Genomic DNA, 15597 nt, shown 5'->3' with positions numbered 1-15597 from the left:
AATGATTTCAGACCCACTCTTTTCACTTTCATTCAGGAAATATTTTTTGAGACCCTACTTATATACCAGACACTGTAGAGATACAGCAGTGAATGAAATAGGCTAAAAGCGCAAAAGCTTTGACCCAGTGGAGTAGGATAGACAGTAAACAAAACTACATGTTTCATATAGTGTATTAGAGAGTGGTAGGTGCTAAGGGAAAAGATAAAACAGCAAAGGCAGTTAGAAATACGGGAGGCTTTGCAATTTTAGCTAGCATGACCATTTGTAAAAATAATTTTTAAAAAAAACCCAACTACTCCTTTATTGAGTGCTTGCTATATAAACAGATGCCTGACATGCATTATTTTATTTATTCTTCATACCCGTCTTATGGATTCATTTTCTTTGTTCTTGTGCTGTAGGAAAAAAGCTGAGACCGTTGAATGCTCATTTCTTAGATTTGTTGGGGAGGATTAGATTCCATGTTTGGGCCCAATGAGTATCTGGACAATTCTAAATATATCTGAATATATAAAGCAGTAAGTGAAATATTCCCTTGGTGTGGTTAATCAGGCATGAAGAGGAAAACAAGATGTAGCTCCAGTTAGGCCCTTCACTATGGGAGATGGTGACATACGGAGACGTCCCGCATCACTGTGTGGAGGAGGGTCTGACGATGTTTACTGTGTTTTTGTCTGTTTGGGGCAAGTACTGCAGTAGAGGGACCAGGTATCATCTTTGTCTCTCCAGTGCTATGTGTGGTCTTGATACATGTAGGTGTTTGAGAAATGTTTGTTCAATTAAAGAGTGAAGTTTTCTGAAGTCGAACATTGGTTTGAATTCTGTGTTTGGCCTAGTACTTCACCTAGATGCTTACTCGGCCTTCTTGAAATTATTCCTTTTGTATACAGAAACCTCTGGACATCTTGCAGTAGTCTCGGGAGTTTAAGGCATCATTAGGGAATATTCTCATGTTATTGAATATAAACTTACACAATTATTTTTCATGACTGCATAGTATTCCACAATATATGTTTATATATCTATATCTATGCTGTACTTTATTTAACCAGTTCTTTATTTGGGTTGTTTTAAACTTCTGCTCTCATAAACAACATTATGATACAGCTTTATACATAAATTCTTGTCTACTTGTTTGGATTTTTTTAGACAGATTCCCAGAGGTGAACTCAGTTGACCAATCATCAGAATTGCCCCCCACAGTCACGAAAGGTTTGTGTGGAGCCATCCTCACTGGTTGCCCTGTGACCAGTGGCACCTTTTACAAAAGGCAAACAAGAGGGAATTCCCTGGCGGTCCAGTGGGTGGGACCCGGCACTTTCACTGCCGAGGACGTGCATTCAAACCCTGGTCGGGGAACTAAGATCCTGCAAGCTGCAAGGTGTAGCCAAAAAAAGAAAAAAAAAACCGGCAGACGTGGGTTTAGGGCAGTGGGTCTCAGTGCGGTGGTCTTGTCCCCCAGGGGACATCTGGCGATGCCTAGAAACATGTTTGGTAGTCATGGTCTGGGATGGGCGTGCTGTTGGCATCTAATGGGTAGAAGCCAGGGATGCTGTTCAGTATCCACAAGGCGCCGGACAGCCCTTACCACAGAGAATTATCCACCCCAAAGCGCCAACAGTGCTGAGGCTGAGGAGCCCGGCGAAGAAAGGTTTGGAAGAAACTCTGTAATCACGGCCCAAGGAAGACCCAGTGGTCCATCTAGTGTGTCAACAGCTTTGGTCGAATTAGTACAAGATTACTTAGTCTAGACAAATAACTTCTCCCCATGAGTGAGCTGTACCTTCAGATGTACTAGATTAACTTTTACCAGGAGAGGGCGCAAGGGTTTTCTTCTTTCTTAATCTATTGTTAACATTTTCAAAGTTTGAGCCTTAGCAAGCAAGGCAGTAGACATAAATGAAATATGTGCTTAGTGCCCTTAGCGCAAAGCTGAGCTAACACTCACGGCTGTTTGTCAAGACACCTCCCGCCTTCCCTACATGTAAGTGGGATAAATGGGGCAGAAAGGGGTCAGGACCTATTTAGAGAAACTGCCTCTTGCAAAGTGCATCTCAGGATCCCACAGACACAACAGCAAACGTCTAACAGCCCTCCCCTCTGTGCTGTTCTCCCTGAGGGATGGGCAGGCCGGAACCCGCAAGAGCCCAGCCAAAGGGCACCCCAAATTCCTCACAGTACCAACACTGGGCAGTATGCAATTTGGCTTGATGTTGAGAGGGGTCAGTGGTTGGACCCAGCATCCCTTTAGTTATCAATTGAGTTTTCTGTGGCAGAATATGAAACAGGCTAAGGCCTAGGCCATCTGACCTTTCCAGACCAGGAGCCATCCTGGGAAAGTGGAGGAAGCAGCGACAAACTCAGGCTGCTTTGTCTGGTGCACAGTACCAGCAGGAGAAGAAACGCCTCTCCAAATACCCCCAACTCTCTGGGGCCAGAATAATTCCCTCTCCCAAGACCCAGCCCCTCACATTAATAACTATGCTTCTAATGGACCTCATGGCCCATTTCTGATGTGCAGTATAAAGAAAAAAATCATTTCTAAAGTGGAATGAGCTAAAGACGCATCTCTTAACCCAAAGAATGAGCACAGAGACGATGACGCAGCCCCAGGGATCTGGGAATTAGCTCTGAACTCGGGGGACAGGGTCTGGGTGAAATCCCAGTTTGACGTTTTATTGCTTATGACCTTGAACAAATTACCCAACCCTGAGCTTCATTTATTTCACCCATAAAATTGGTTGTTGTGAAGATAAACGTAGGTGACTGAAGCCATTTGTAAATGTGGCCCAGAGTGTGAACTAGTGGAAACAGTACCTTGTTCTCTGGCCTGTCTTCTTGCTAACCTGCTACATCCCTCCTAAAACTGCCCTTCCCTCCAGATGGTCTACCGAGCCTGCTAATTTCCAGAAACAATTTACTAGCTCCCTCTATAAAGTGTCAGCTTTTGGTTCTGAAGATGCTTGGTGATTTCTATAGAAACTGTGAATTCAAACGTACCTGTCATGTGTTCTGGTGATAACACACGCCCAACTCTACTTCCTCGTAAATTATTAAGTCAGGTTGTAGGGCTGAGGGGCATTCTTTAAACCCCCTGAGATGGAATCTGGCTCCTACGGTTTGCCCATCTGTGATTCTAAAGTGCAGAGCAGACCCTGTTGTTTCAGGACTGAAGATCCTAAAGCTACTTTCATGGAGAGTCTTCTTGCTTTTTCAAACATCCTGATTAGGGTGATTTCCGAAGTCTGTTTGAACAGTCTGTCATTATTTGTTTAAGTTTGAAAGCTGTTTTAAATAAACACATGCTCATTTTATGTATTAAAAGCAACAAAGAGGGAAAAAGAAAACCTGGGCCATCGTCATGTGATTCAGACAAAATCCCAGCCTATATATTCAGAAGGCACGGCAGCCCTTGCTCATGTCAGGACTGGCAGGGGCTCTGCCTGACCTCAGGGATGGGCACAGCAAGTCCCCAGGGAAGGGTCCTTTCTTCTGTTGGCCTCTCACATCATAGAGAAGGCAGGCAGTGCCCCAGCTCTGCGTGCTCTTTTGCAGACAGCTTCCCCACAAACTACAAATTCAGAGGCCACAGATGGTCTGAGTCTGAGTTCCACCCAGGGCTGGCATCAGTGGGGCAGGGCGGCCAACATCCCAACCCCGGACCCTGGCTGCAGGGTTGGAAGTAAGCCAGGGAGATGTGGACGGGACAGACGGATGGGAACAGACCAGACTCAAGACTCCTAAGCCAGAGAAAGTTGGGGGGAGGCGGTAAAAGTATCGTCCCTCCTGCACTGGGACCACTCTCACCCGCTTCTCCCTCTTCCTCCCTCCCTCCCTCCCTCCCTTCCTTCCTTTCCCCTCTTCCTCTAGTTCTCTCTCTCTCCTGCCCCCCTCCCCGACACAGACACACACATACAGGTCCCTCAAGGCAGCCCACCCTCCAAAATTTTCCTTTCCCCTTCAGAATCCTTCAAAAAGTTTCGTTTAAACCTGATTCCAAATAAAACGAGATTTAAAAACGAATCAGATTGGCAAAAACTGAAAAAGAATACTGAGTTCTGCTGAAAAGGATGGGGTAGGGATGGGGGTGGGAGCCCCAGATACTCTTACACAACTGATAGACTCCCAGGTACAGGTAAATGGAGAGACCTTTCATATTTGGCAATGCACAGCAAAAGCTTTAAAAATATTGTCATTTTGTTAGTAATTCTACTTCTAGTTATTTATCTTGAAAAAATGAATAAAACCTGAAAACAAAAATATCTGAAAATATGGTAATGGAATATGGGTCGGTCACTAAAAATTATACCCTATATTTATTGGCAAGGAGAGATATTCTCAACATAACACTGAGTGAAACAAAACCAACGTCCGCAAGTCCAGGCCCCTGGCTCCATGCTGGCTCTCATTGCTCCTTGCACCGTGGGGAAATTTAATGTGGTCTTGGTTGGCTATAGACAAATTAGGACTTCAGCTACGTTCCACAATCTTTGAGCTGACTTCTGTGGATACATTATATCATCATGGGAGGCCCTAAGCGGCGGAAGTCATCCCGCTATCAAAGAGCTTGCAATCTAGAGAGGGGATGCCTCTTTGTGCACAGTGAACTAAATCAAATGGAGGCGCGCTGCCATTTTCTACCTGCACAGAGCAGGAGGTCCTGTCGGCAGAACCCAAAGAAAATCAGATGGTGCTAACAGGAAACTGAACACTGCTATCAAATGCCTTTGATATTTTCTATTTGTCATGGCTTTATCATTTTGTCTCCATGGGGATCACCTCCCTCATGACAACCTGAGGGCAAGGGTTAGAAAATAGAAAAGACGGTGGACTTCCCTGGTGGCGCAGTGGTTAAGAATCTGCCTGCCAATGCAGGGGACACGGGTTCGAGCCCTGGTCTGGGAAGAGCCCACATGCCGTGGAGCAACTAAGCCTGTGAGCCACAACTACTGAGCCTGCGTGCCACAACTACTGAAGCCCGTGCACCTAGAGCCCGTGCTCCGCAACGAGAAGCCACCGCGATGAGAAGCCCGTGCACCGCAACGAAGAGCAGCCCCTGCTCGCCGCAACTAGAGAAAAGCCTGCGCACAGCGACGAAGACCCTAAATAAATAAATAAATAAATAAATAAATTTTATAAAAAAGAAAGAAAATGGAAAAGGCAAAATATAGTAACTCAAAACTGAGTGGGCAGTTACCTCCAGGTAAGTTCAGATCTCCTGTGCTTGTGTGGTAATACCTAGTAATGATAATGCCCTTTATATAAATGAGGCAAATGAAATGTAGACTGGGAAAGTAAGTCATTCACAGTGTGTACTAATAAGCTGCCATGAGGCGGAGAAGGGACTAGAGGCTGCGCCCGCATCCCCGGCCTCCTGTGCTCAGTGGCTGAGGACCCTGGCAGGCACTTGGCTCTGTCCCCCTGCTCCCCTCCCCCCTGCCTCCCTCACCCTGCGCCTCCCATCCAACCTTGACCCCATCCTGCCCCCCAGTCACCTCTGGCCTTCCAAGCGTCACTGAAAGTCGTCTGGCCAGGCAGATGGGGGCTGCTGTAAATTCATGGTCTCCAGACTCTGAATTCTAGAAAGCACTGAGCACTCCCTTCCCCTGGGTCAGAGCTTGGCTCTGCTCCTTTCCATGACTATTCCAAACAGCCACCACTGTTCTCATGTGTCCCCTCACTGTTTAACAGCTGATGTCACCTCTTTCTTCTCTGAGAAAATCGGGCCATTGGGTGAGAATCACCCCAGTTTCCTGTCTGGGAGCACCCACTAACTCACATCTCTATCTGTCCTCCCCTGCTCTTTACACCCCGCTCCCTTATTCCACCATCTCCTGTTGCTTCTGGAACCTTCCTCCATCAGTTGTCCCAGCTCCCAACTACAGTGTCAACCTCATCCACCTCTGTCTCTTATTTCCTTGGCATATAAACATTCAGATTTCCTCAAAATGTCCAGACTGATGCTGGGTTCCACCCTAAACATTACCTTTTCTCTTCTTTTCCCCCAAGACAAACTGCTAACCTACTCTCATCAGCTGCTTTTCTACCACATTTTAATCCATTCAGCCTGGCCGCTTCCTCCACTGCGCTTTTCTTTTTTTTTAAAGAGAGAAACTTTTTCTTTTAAATTAATTAATTAATTGATTTTGTTTGTTTGTTTGCGTTGGGTCTTCATTGCTGCACGTGGGCTTTCCCTAGCTGCGGCGAGCGGGGGCTATTCTTTTGTTGCGGTGCACGGGCTTCTCATCGCGGTGGCTTCTCTTGTTGCGGAGCACGGGCTCTAGGTGCGCAGGCTTCAGCAGTTGTGCTCGTGGGCTCTAGAGCACAGGCTCAGTAGTTGTGGCGCATGCGCTTAGCTGCTCCGCGGCATGTGGGATCTTCCCGGACCAGGGCTTGAACCTGTGTCCCCTGCACTGGCAGGCGATTCTTAAGCACTACGCCACCAGGGAAGTCCTCCACTGCGCTTCTGAAACCACTCTCCCGAGACTACCAATACCCTCCATGTGGCTAAATCCACTGAATACTTTTCAGATCATACCTGACTGAACATTTTGACACACTGGATGCTGAGATCACTGTAAACCTTTGCCTCCTGGAGAATTTCTTCTCCATCTCTTCATGGGCACCTCCTCTTCTGTCTGCCCTGATGGGTACTTGATGCTCCCTGAGCAGCCTGGACTGTCTTCTCTCTCTTCGGCTAATCTTCACTCTCATGGTCTTAAACACCCCCCCCCCCCATGATGATATCTCTGAAACCTTTGTATCCAGCCCCACTTGCTCCTCTGACAGCCAGATTCCTATTCCAATCGTCTTCTTAGATGACCCACCAGAAGTTACAATACAGCCTGTCCAGACTGGAGCCATCAAAGCCCCTCCAGCAAGCCGGCCTCTCTTCTCACCTTTACAGCGTCCATGCTCTCAAGTAAACCCACACCCTGAGAGTCTCCTAGATAGATATTTCCTCTTCTCCCCCATCCATTCATTCACAGGTAAATCCCACAGTCTTAGGTTGGGTTCCCCCAGAAGCAGACCCTAAGAAAAAGACTGGACTGTAAGCAGTTTTTGTGGGAGGTGATCCCAGGAAACACTAGCAGGAGAGTGGGGAAGTGAGACAGAAAAGGGAACGTGGCCATGAGTTACCTTGCCAAGCAAGTTACTGCCGCTGGCAACTGGAACTGAATCCTGCTGGGAAATCTGGGGGTCAGTGCAGAACACGCACATTTCGTTATTCCAGTAAGCGGCTAGGGAGCTGGGATATTTATACACCACTTCCTTCCATTCATTGGCTGAGGGTTGCTCCTATGGAGGTATCAATATCCCAGCACTTCTGGCCAGTCACGTGCACAGGTAAAGTGGGCTCTAGAGGCCAGAGAAAGCCCTTGGGGCAAGAGATTCAGATGCTGTATCTCCTGTAGTTGGAGGTCACGCTAGAGAGCTCTGAAGTGGTAAGGGCAAGGGGATTCCACAGGACGGTATATGTACCACTGATTTCACCACCTAACTATTTCTCTCCCCGGGATTACTGCTAGGATTCCCCATCTGATCTCTCTGCCTTTAGTCTAATGCCCTACCCTTCAATCTCCTCTTGCTACTGCAGGCAGAGTGATCTATTCAGAATCAAATCTGTCACTTCCATGCTTACCTCCAAATTCTTTGACATGACATCCAAGGCTCCCAGTGCTCTGCCCCAACCTCGTTTCTTGCTCAGCTCTGTCACGTGTAAGTTCATTTTAGTTCATTCAGGAATTCAGTGCAATCATGTTTTGCAGGCAACTTTCTCCAAGCCCGTGGGTTGAGTTGAATAATCCTCAGCTAGTCCCTGTTTGCATGTCTGTCTTCCCCCATTCAGTGATTAGCACCTGGAGGTGCAGGGACCATGTTTTATTTATCTTTAGATCCCTGGAGCATGTGTCTGTCACATATTTGGCACTCAGCAAATGTTTGTGGAACTGAAATACACTGATTTCTTTTACTAGAGAACAGGTTTTCCAAATGTATCTTAAGAGACGATATTTTTTAAAAGGAGCATGTTCAAAGGGCAAATAAATGATGGGCTTAAACAAAAGCCGCTGCCTTTTTTTGTAGCAGCAGCCTCTAGGGTCTTCCTGTGAGGAACTGATGCTCAGACGGTTCATAACGGTCAGCGTCAGATCTGACTGGTCAGTGTCTGTGCCATGTCGGTCGTTAACTATTTTGAATATCATCCCACCCGTATGCCCTGTGAGTCTCCAAGGGAGGGATAAGCTGTCGGGCATTTTCCAAACTCACTGGACCATTTATCCCTCTGTCAGGGAGATTCCAGCTGTGTTATGAAGACTGAAAATGCTGCCTGGAGGTGAAAAAAAACAATAATCCTGGGCACGACAAGAGGGGCAGCATTGGTGCCTGTTGTACAAGACACGGGAGATGATCAGCGGCCCCAAGTCGATCCTGGACCTTCATGGGAACATAAAGACCGCCGGTGGTCACCAGTCTCGGATTCTACTAAGGGGTCTGGGAATCATTCCCCGTAAAAACGATCTATGGTTTTCCAATGCCCAGAGCCAACTGACGTACAAGCCCCAGGAGAGAGGGAGGCACACACACAGCAGAGAGGAGGGATCTCTCTAAAGCCCGGAGGCAGTGATGCTCCGACACCCACTGTGGCTGAGATCAAAAGGGGAAGCAGGCGGCCAGGCCGCTGGGAGCGGTGGCCAGCACAGCACACGCGAGGAAGTGAGGACTATTTCTACCTGAATAAAGCAGCTGGTAAGGAAGTGACTCCATTTCCCCCTTATCATTGGCCCGGCAGGGTTTCCTCTGCAGCCACTTGGTGCTGAATGAGTCTGGAGGGTTCCGTCTGGAGAACAGAGCTGCTTTGGGCGGTTGCAGCCTTCTGTCCCCTGGGGCTCTTCCTCTGGCCTCCCCATCCCCTTTACTCCCAAGATATTGATTCCGGGTTTGGGGGAAAAGGAAGGAGAAAAAAAACCCCGACAACCCCAGAGCATATAACTGAAGGACGCGCAGCTGCCTGGCCTGCAGATCGAGGTGCCCAGTGAGCGTGAGAAACAGGATGACCCTTCCACAAGGACTGCAGGGGCTGCCCCCCGAGTCCCCTCCAGTGAATGGGGCTTGATCTTGGAGGGACTCTGGCCCAGGGGGAGGGGCTAGTTGAATCATAGGCCAAGGACATAAAATGAAACCTAATCTAAGTGTCATCTGGATGTAACCAGAAACCTGCTAGAGAAATGGCAGGAGATGAAAAACCCAAACAAAACAAAAAAACACAACTTGCCTGCCTACCACAGCGGGTCCAGGGAAGTTTGGGTGTATTTTGTGATGCAAATTGAGCTGAGGATGCAAATCAGGCAGGGGCCCTCAGGAGGGAGGGAGGGCAGAAGAAACGAGAACCCCAAGGGTTCCTTCCCTTCTAGAGCAGGGCACAGTTTGAAAGTAATCTGCAAAGGAGTCTGTTGCTCTGGGGACCCTGCAGCCACAGGGCCAGGTCAAAGGCCGCTGGCCCTGTCCACCTGCTGGTCTAATCGCCCTGGGGCTGGGGTACGCTGCTATCTGGAGAGAAGTAGGGTGGCAAATTCCCGGCGGCACTAGCCATGCAAATACTGCAGGGAGTGGGGACTCGGCCACCTGTGGGCTTAGGTCCCTCCTTCCAGGAGGCGAGACCAGTCCAGAGCTTCAAAAGATGTCTGTGGAATTGGGAAAAGTCATGCATCTATAGCAAAAGGTGCTAAAAACTATGTTAAATGATTGGGTCATTTGGTTCATCAGGTTCGGATAATAAACCACAACGAGACTAAAGCCATGTCTGTACGAGACCTCGCAATCTCATCTTTGACTTGCTGATGCATTCGGGAACCAAACATTTTTTTATGAGGTGCTGAGGGTTCTTAAAGCTAAATAAGACACAGGCCTGCCTTGTCAGAATTGCTCCTCGATATTCTCACGCATTCACAGCAGCTCTGGTGAGCTTGAGAGTTCTCTAAACACGTTCAAAACACTTTGTGTGTGTAGGTGCGTACACCCTGCAGGGCTCTGGGGAGGAGGGGGGAGACCAAGTCTGCTGTCCTCCTCTGAAGGGTGCCTTCCACAGGACCTCACAGGCACAGAGGCCACAGGAAACCGCCTTGCAGTGTTTTGGCTTTAAAACAAAGTTACTTCATTTTTCTTCCTGACCTTCCTCATTCCACTACTTTCTTTTGGCTAGAGTGCCCTGCCTTTTCTGGTGCTTGACCTCTTCTTGCTTTGGGCTTATGCTATTTTCACTGTTTGGGGGGAAACATCACCTTATGATATTTTGTTAGGACGAAAGTACATTGAGCAAAAAAACTGTAATTAGGGCTTCCCTGGTGGCGCAGTGGTTGAGAATCTGCCTGCCAATGCAGGGGACACGGGTTCGAGCCCTGGTCTGGGAGGATCCCACATGCCACCGAGCAACGGGGCCCGTGAGCCACAACTACTGAGCCTGCGTGTCTGGAGCTTGTGCTCCACAACAAGGGAGGTCTCAACAGTGAGAGGCCCGCGCACCGAGATGAAGAGTGGCCCCCCACTCGCCGCAACTAGAGAAAGCCCTCACACAGAAACGAAGACCCAACACAGCCAAAAATAAATAAATAAATAAACAATTTTTTAAAAAAGTGTAATTATTACAACTCAACAATAAAAAGACAAGTAGCCTAATTAAAGAATGGGCAAAGATTTGAATAGATATTTCACCAAAGAAGATATACAAATGGACAGTAAGCTCAAGAAAAGACATTCATCCATCATTAGGGACATGCAAATGAAAACCACAACGAGATATCACTTCACACCCGCTAGGCATGGCTTTAAAGTGAAAAGTGGACAATAACGAACGCTGACGAGCAGGAAGAGAAATTGGAGGCTGCGCACGTTGCCGGTGGGAACAGAAAACGGCGCAGTCTCTGTGGAAAACGGTGGTGGTTCCTCAAAGAGTTGGCCAGTTGTCCCATGACTCAGCAATTCCACTCCTAGATATATGCCCAAGGTAACTGAAAGTATATGTTCACACAAAAACTTGTACACAAATATTCACATCGGCATTATTCATAATAGCCCAAAGTGGAAATGACCCAAATGTCTATCAGCTAATGAACAAATAAACAAAGGGTGGTACCATCCATACCATGGAATATCATTCAGCCATAGAAAGGAATGAAGCATTGATACAAGCTACAACATGGGTGAACCCTGAAAACATTACGCTGAGTGAAAGAAACCTGGTGTAAATGGTCACATATTGTAATGATGCCATTTCTAGGAAATGTCCAAAATAGATCCACAGTGACAGGAGTAGATTCGTGGTTGCCTGGGGCTGGGGAGAGAGAAGACTGGAGAGCGACTGCTAACGTGTACAGGACTTTTTTATTCCAGAGTGATAAAAAAGTTCTGGAATTAGGGAACAGTGATGATTGTACAACCTTATGAATAGAAAAACCAAAAACGAGTAAGTCAACCACTTTGAACTGAATTTTAAGGTACGTCAATTATTCTTAAAAAATTATATTTTTTACAAGTACACGAAGAAGGGCACTAAACTATTTTTATGCCATGCGGAATTGGACAGAAGAGTTCGCTTGTTCTGTAACCCTTGCTCACAGGTGTGGCCCCCTCGCCAGTGTCCAGGCCTACCTGTATGTGAGCACGAACTTCACCCCCGTGCGCTTGGCAGCAGGTTAGCGCCGGCGCTCCCCGGAGGTCACTGTCTGGGCTGTGCCTGCCACGTGGTCTGTGAATGCAGGGCATGGCCAGGGTACCTACCCCTCTCCCCGCCACACTGCCACACTGCAAGAGTTAATTCATATACCAAAAATGGGAACTGAAAGCAGATGCTTGCTGAGTCCTGCAGCTTGGCCTAAATGCTGTCATCAGGACACTGCTGCTGGGGGACAGGGGGTGAAAGAGGGTCCTTCATTTATCAGTCGTGGAGGACCAGAGTCGAGGGCCGAATGTCTGATCCTCACTTGTTTAAATCAGCAAGTGTTGACTGAGGATGGTGGTAGGGCAGAGTACAAAGAACCTGCATTTCCTAATAGGAACTTGCTGAAAGTGGCCTCAGACCTGAAGGGGGTGTGTCAGAGTGAAAAGAGCAAAGCGGAGTGAGCTGGGAGGGCGCCATCCAGAGCGGGGCTCCACCAGCCTCCCTCACTGTGTGGTTTGGCCTGCTCTGATGCTTGCTTTCAGGACCGGTTAAGAAGTCAGCACGGGCATCTTTTCTGGAAGCTCCACACCACACTGGCCGTTGCCTTGATGACAGGCTTAGACATCTGTCCAGGATCTCACCTGCCCCCAGCCTGCCTCCTGTGATGCTGCTGGTCCTGGTGTTCTCAGTCTGCAGCAAGTGAGTCACCAGCTCTGCTTAAAGCTCCCAGGATGCTAGCTAGCATCCTGCTGCAAAGCACCTCGGGATATAGTAAGCCGCACCCTGGTTCCCAGCTCCCCGGTTCTGCAGCCTCGCGAGTCATTGTGTGGTGGTGAGAATGACAAGGGGATCCCCAAGCGGCCCATGAGAGAAGCGTCTCCCGCACACCACGGAGCCGTCCACCTCTCACTAAGAGAACAGCAAGCCCGTCCTCCACGCCTGGGGAGAGGGTGGGCACGGCGGTGGACGTGCTCAGTCGGCTCCATGTGGGTGTGCACGAAAAATCTGCTTTCACTTTGTAGTTTATGATTGAGTTCAGTTCACCTGGAAAGACTCAATGGGAATAAAAACAGATGCATTTCAAGGTGCACTGCCTGGCTCTTTGACAGCCCTCTTCCTCCCACATCAGACAGTCTTCCTGCGTCCAGGGAAGACAGCAGACCTCTCCATCACAAGGAAAACGCAAAGTCTCCGTTCACGGCAGCAGCTATTACTACTGAGATGTACAAACCCGGGCAAGGTCAGCGCTGCGGGTCTGGATTCCGGCTTATTACAGGGATCCAGATACGCTGGTGCGGCCACTCATCTAAATAGATGCTCACGGTGAAGGACATCTGACAGTGTGTGCTCTCTGTTGCCAGAACGATTCAGGGCCTTATGTACAAACAGAGAGAGAGACACTTGTAGGGAGAGACAGAGAGGAGAGACAAACAGAGAAAGAGAAGAGAGAGACAGAAACAGAGAAAGATAGAGGGAGACAGAGACAGACACACAGAGACAGAGAGAGAAGGAGACTGACATATACACAGAGAAAGACAGAGACACACACAGAGACAGTCACAGAGACCGCAAGACAGAGACAGTTACAGAGAGAGGGAGATGGAGACAGAGAGAGACATACAGAGAGACAGAGACAGACACAGAGAGACTCACAGGGAGAGACAGAGAGACAGAGGTCCTGAAAGCAACCCTGGATCTTCCCTCAGCACAGCTTCCAGGGGACTGCCGACTCCACACAAGGACGCCCCTCACAGTGAAGCAAGCCTGCTGTGGACACCAGCAAGGTAGCACTATGACGTGTGCGCCCTGAACAGGCCTGTCAGTGTCGTTGGCAGTGGGCACTGAGAGGGGGAGGCCACGCCCCTGGAGCTCCACTTCCAAGGCCACCGGCACTCCCGACACGTGCTCAGACACACGTGCAGCTGGCCGCGCGGAGCCCGTGGGACCCACCTGCAGAGGCGCTTGGGCATCTGCTGGCTGGACCTAGGATGGGCTCCGAACCACGCCCTGGACTCCTCCTTGGCGAGGGGCCAGCCCAGGACCCCCAGGTGGCCCTGGCAGGTCAGCGGCCAGTGCCCCGTTCACAGGCCAGGCCTCACAGCTCCTCCTGTCACTGGTGCCTCGGAGCAGGGCAGCTGCAGCTGATCTCCACGAGGCAGGCATGCAGCCGGCAGCTGCTCCGTGCCCAGCACTGCGCTCAGCGCCCAGGGAAAACGCGGGGACCGCGGCATCTGTATGACAATGCATTCCTCCAACCCAATACAGCGCCTCAAATCAAGGACTCAGCAAACTCTCTCCCAGTGGGATGACTCAGAGATGGCAGTGTCCTACTGGAAACACTGCTCACCCCTAAGGTCATAAGGAGAAGTTCAAGTTTGGGCTGGCGAAGCCTTCAGGTGGGACTTTAGTTCTAACAAATTGTTATTTCCACCGAGGGAACCCCTTGGCCAAGTGCATGAACCTCAGATCCACGTGCAACATGCTTTTCACGATAAATTCGGCGCACGGTCACACGCTTTGGGCGGCTCTTGGTGGCCCCACATGGGGCTTTTTCACGAGTACGGCCCTGGCTCCTCTCACTTTGATCTCTCCTTCGGACACATCTGAAGCAAGCAATCCAACCACAGTCAAACCACTTATCCAAGTACTTCTTTAGTGTCTACTTCCGGGATGAGAAGAGAGAACTAACTGCACCAACCCTCATGAGGCGGCTCTCATAAACGATATTACACAGAAGAGGCTGGGCTCAGAGAGGTTACATGACTTGCCCAAGGTCACACAGCTGCAGTTTGAACTGTGCAACTCCTGGTTATGAGCTTTTTCAACTCACTTTGCTTCTCCTGTTGGAGACAGAAAAGAAGTAGGAGGTCCAGGCCTTGAGGATACAAGCAGTAAGACAGGTTAAACAGAAAGTCCTGAAGGGTGACAGGGAAGGCTCGATAAACCCGTCAGCAGTCTTTAAGATGGGCTGGAGGGGACAAAGTTAGACAGGAGCCCAGCCTGAAGGACTTGCGTAAGGGGAGAAAAGAGGTGCTGGTGTTTCAGGGCAAGGGATTCAGGTCGGGGTGGGGGCCACACCGTGGCGGCTAGGCTCGTGTGTGCAGGTGCGGCCGAGAGGAGGGAAGAAGCCCCCGTGATCAGGGAGCACACGCAGGTCCCAAGCCCCCCACGAGCCCAGCTGCTCTGCAGTCTGGATCCCCCAGGAACGCGTGCGGCTTTCTGGACTCCCTCGCTGTGTGGTTCGGCCTCGGTGGCCGCTCCTGCACACGTCACCTCAAGAGTATTTAAAAATGACATGTAGACAGAGATGTGAACCCCAAAGCAGAAACTCCTCCCACAGTGTTCGGGAAAAGCCCGCCTACGTATGGGGCTGCTTCACCAGGACATCTGGAAGGTGAAGGAGAACGTTTCCTTGCATCACAAAAGCAAATCCAGCTAGAAGCCTATTTAGGATGTTAAGATAGGAGACTCCAGGGCCTCCATGGTGGGGAGTGGATTTCGACCCTTCCAAGGGCTCTGCTCAAGGGTTCCTGCTGAATCAAAGTGTCCCCAGCAGCGCCCCCCCGACCCCGGTCTCGGGCGGAGAGAGAGGCAAGGAGAGCCAGCCATGTGGTCCAAACCCTGCCCGAGAGCTCTTATGTGATCCAGGCATCACCCACTCCATCTCACGACCACTAACAGTTTTCTCTGCTGACTTCAACTTGGACATTGTTCAGAACTTAACAAAGCCAGAGGCCTTTAAATCCCTAGGAGCCTCCCCACAGAGCTTTTTACAAAACCCACCTGCTCGCTGGGTATTTAATCCTTTCACGTTCGGTTTGTTTCTGGAAAGCTGGAAGTTTGCGAGGTGAGTTTGTGATCGCCACAGTCAGGCCAAACTTAGTCAGAATGGCCTTTTTTTAAAAAAAAAAAAGTTTCAGGAGTTGCAGCTGAGAGAG

At 49.4% G+C, this 15597-nt stretch overlaps 1 protein-coding gene across 1 annotated transcript in view; it reads right to left on the bottom strand.

Annotated features, from left to right (window-relative positions):
- BCL2 (BCL2 apoptosis regulator) overlaps positions 1-15597 on the bottom strand; it is a 182196-nt gene that overhangs the window by 5189 nt on the left and 161410 nt on the right. The window lies entirely within an intron of this gene.

The sequence above is a fragment of the Pseudorca crassidens genome, chromosome 12 (genome assembly GCF_039906515.1).
Source record: "Pseudorca crassidens isolate mPseCra1 chromosome 12, mPseCra1.hap1, whole genome shotgun sequence".
In the NCBI taxonomy this organism is placed as follows: domain Eukaryota; kingdom Metazoa; phylum Chordata; class Mammalia; order Artiodactyla; family Delphinidae; genus Pseudorca; species Pseudorca crassidens.
This window is presented reverse-complemented; position numbering and strand designations above follow the sequence as displayed.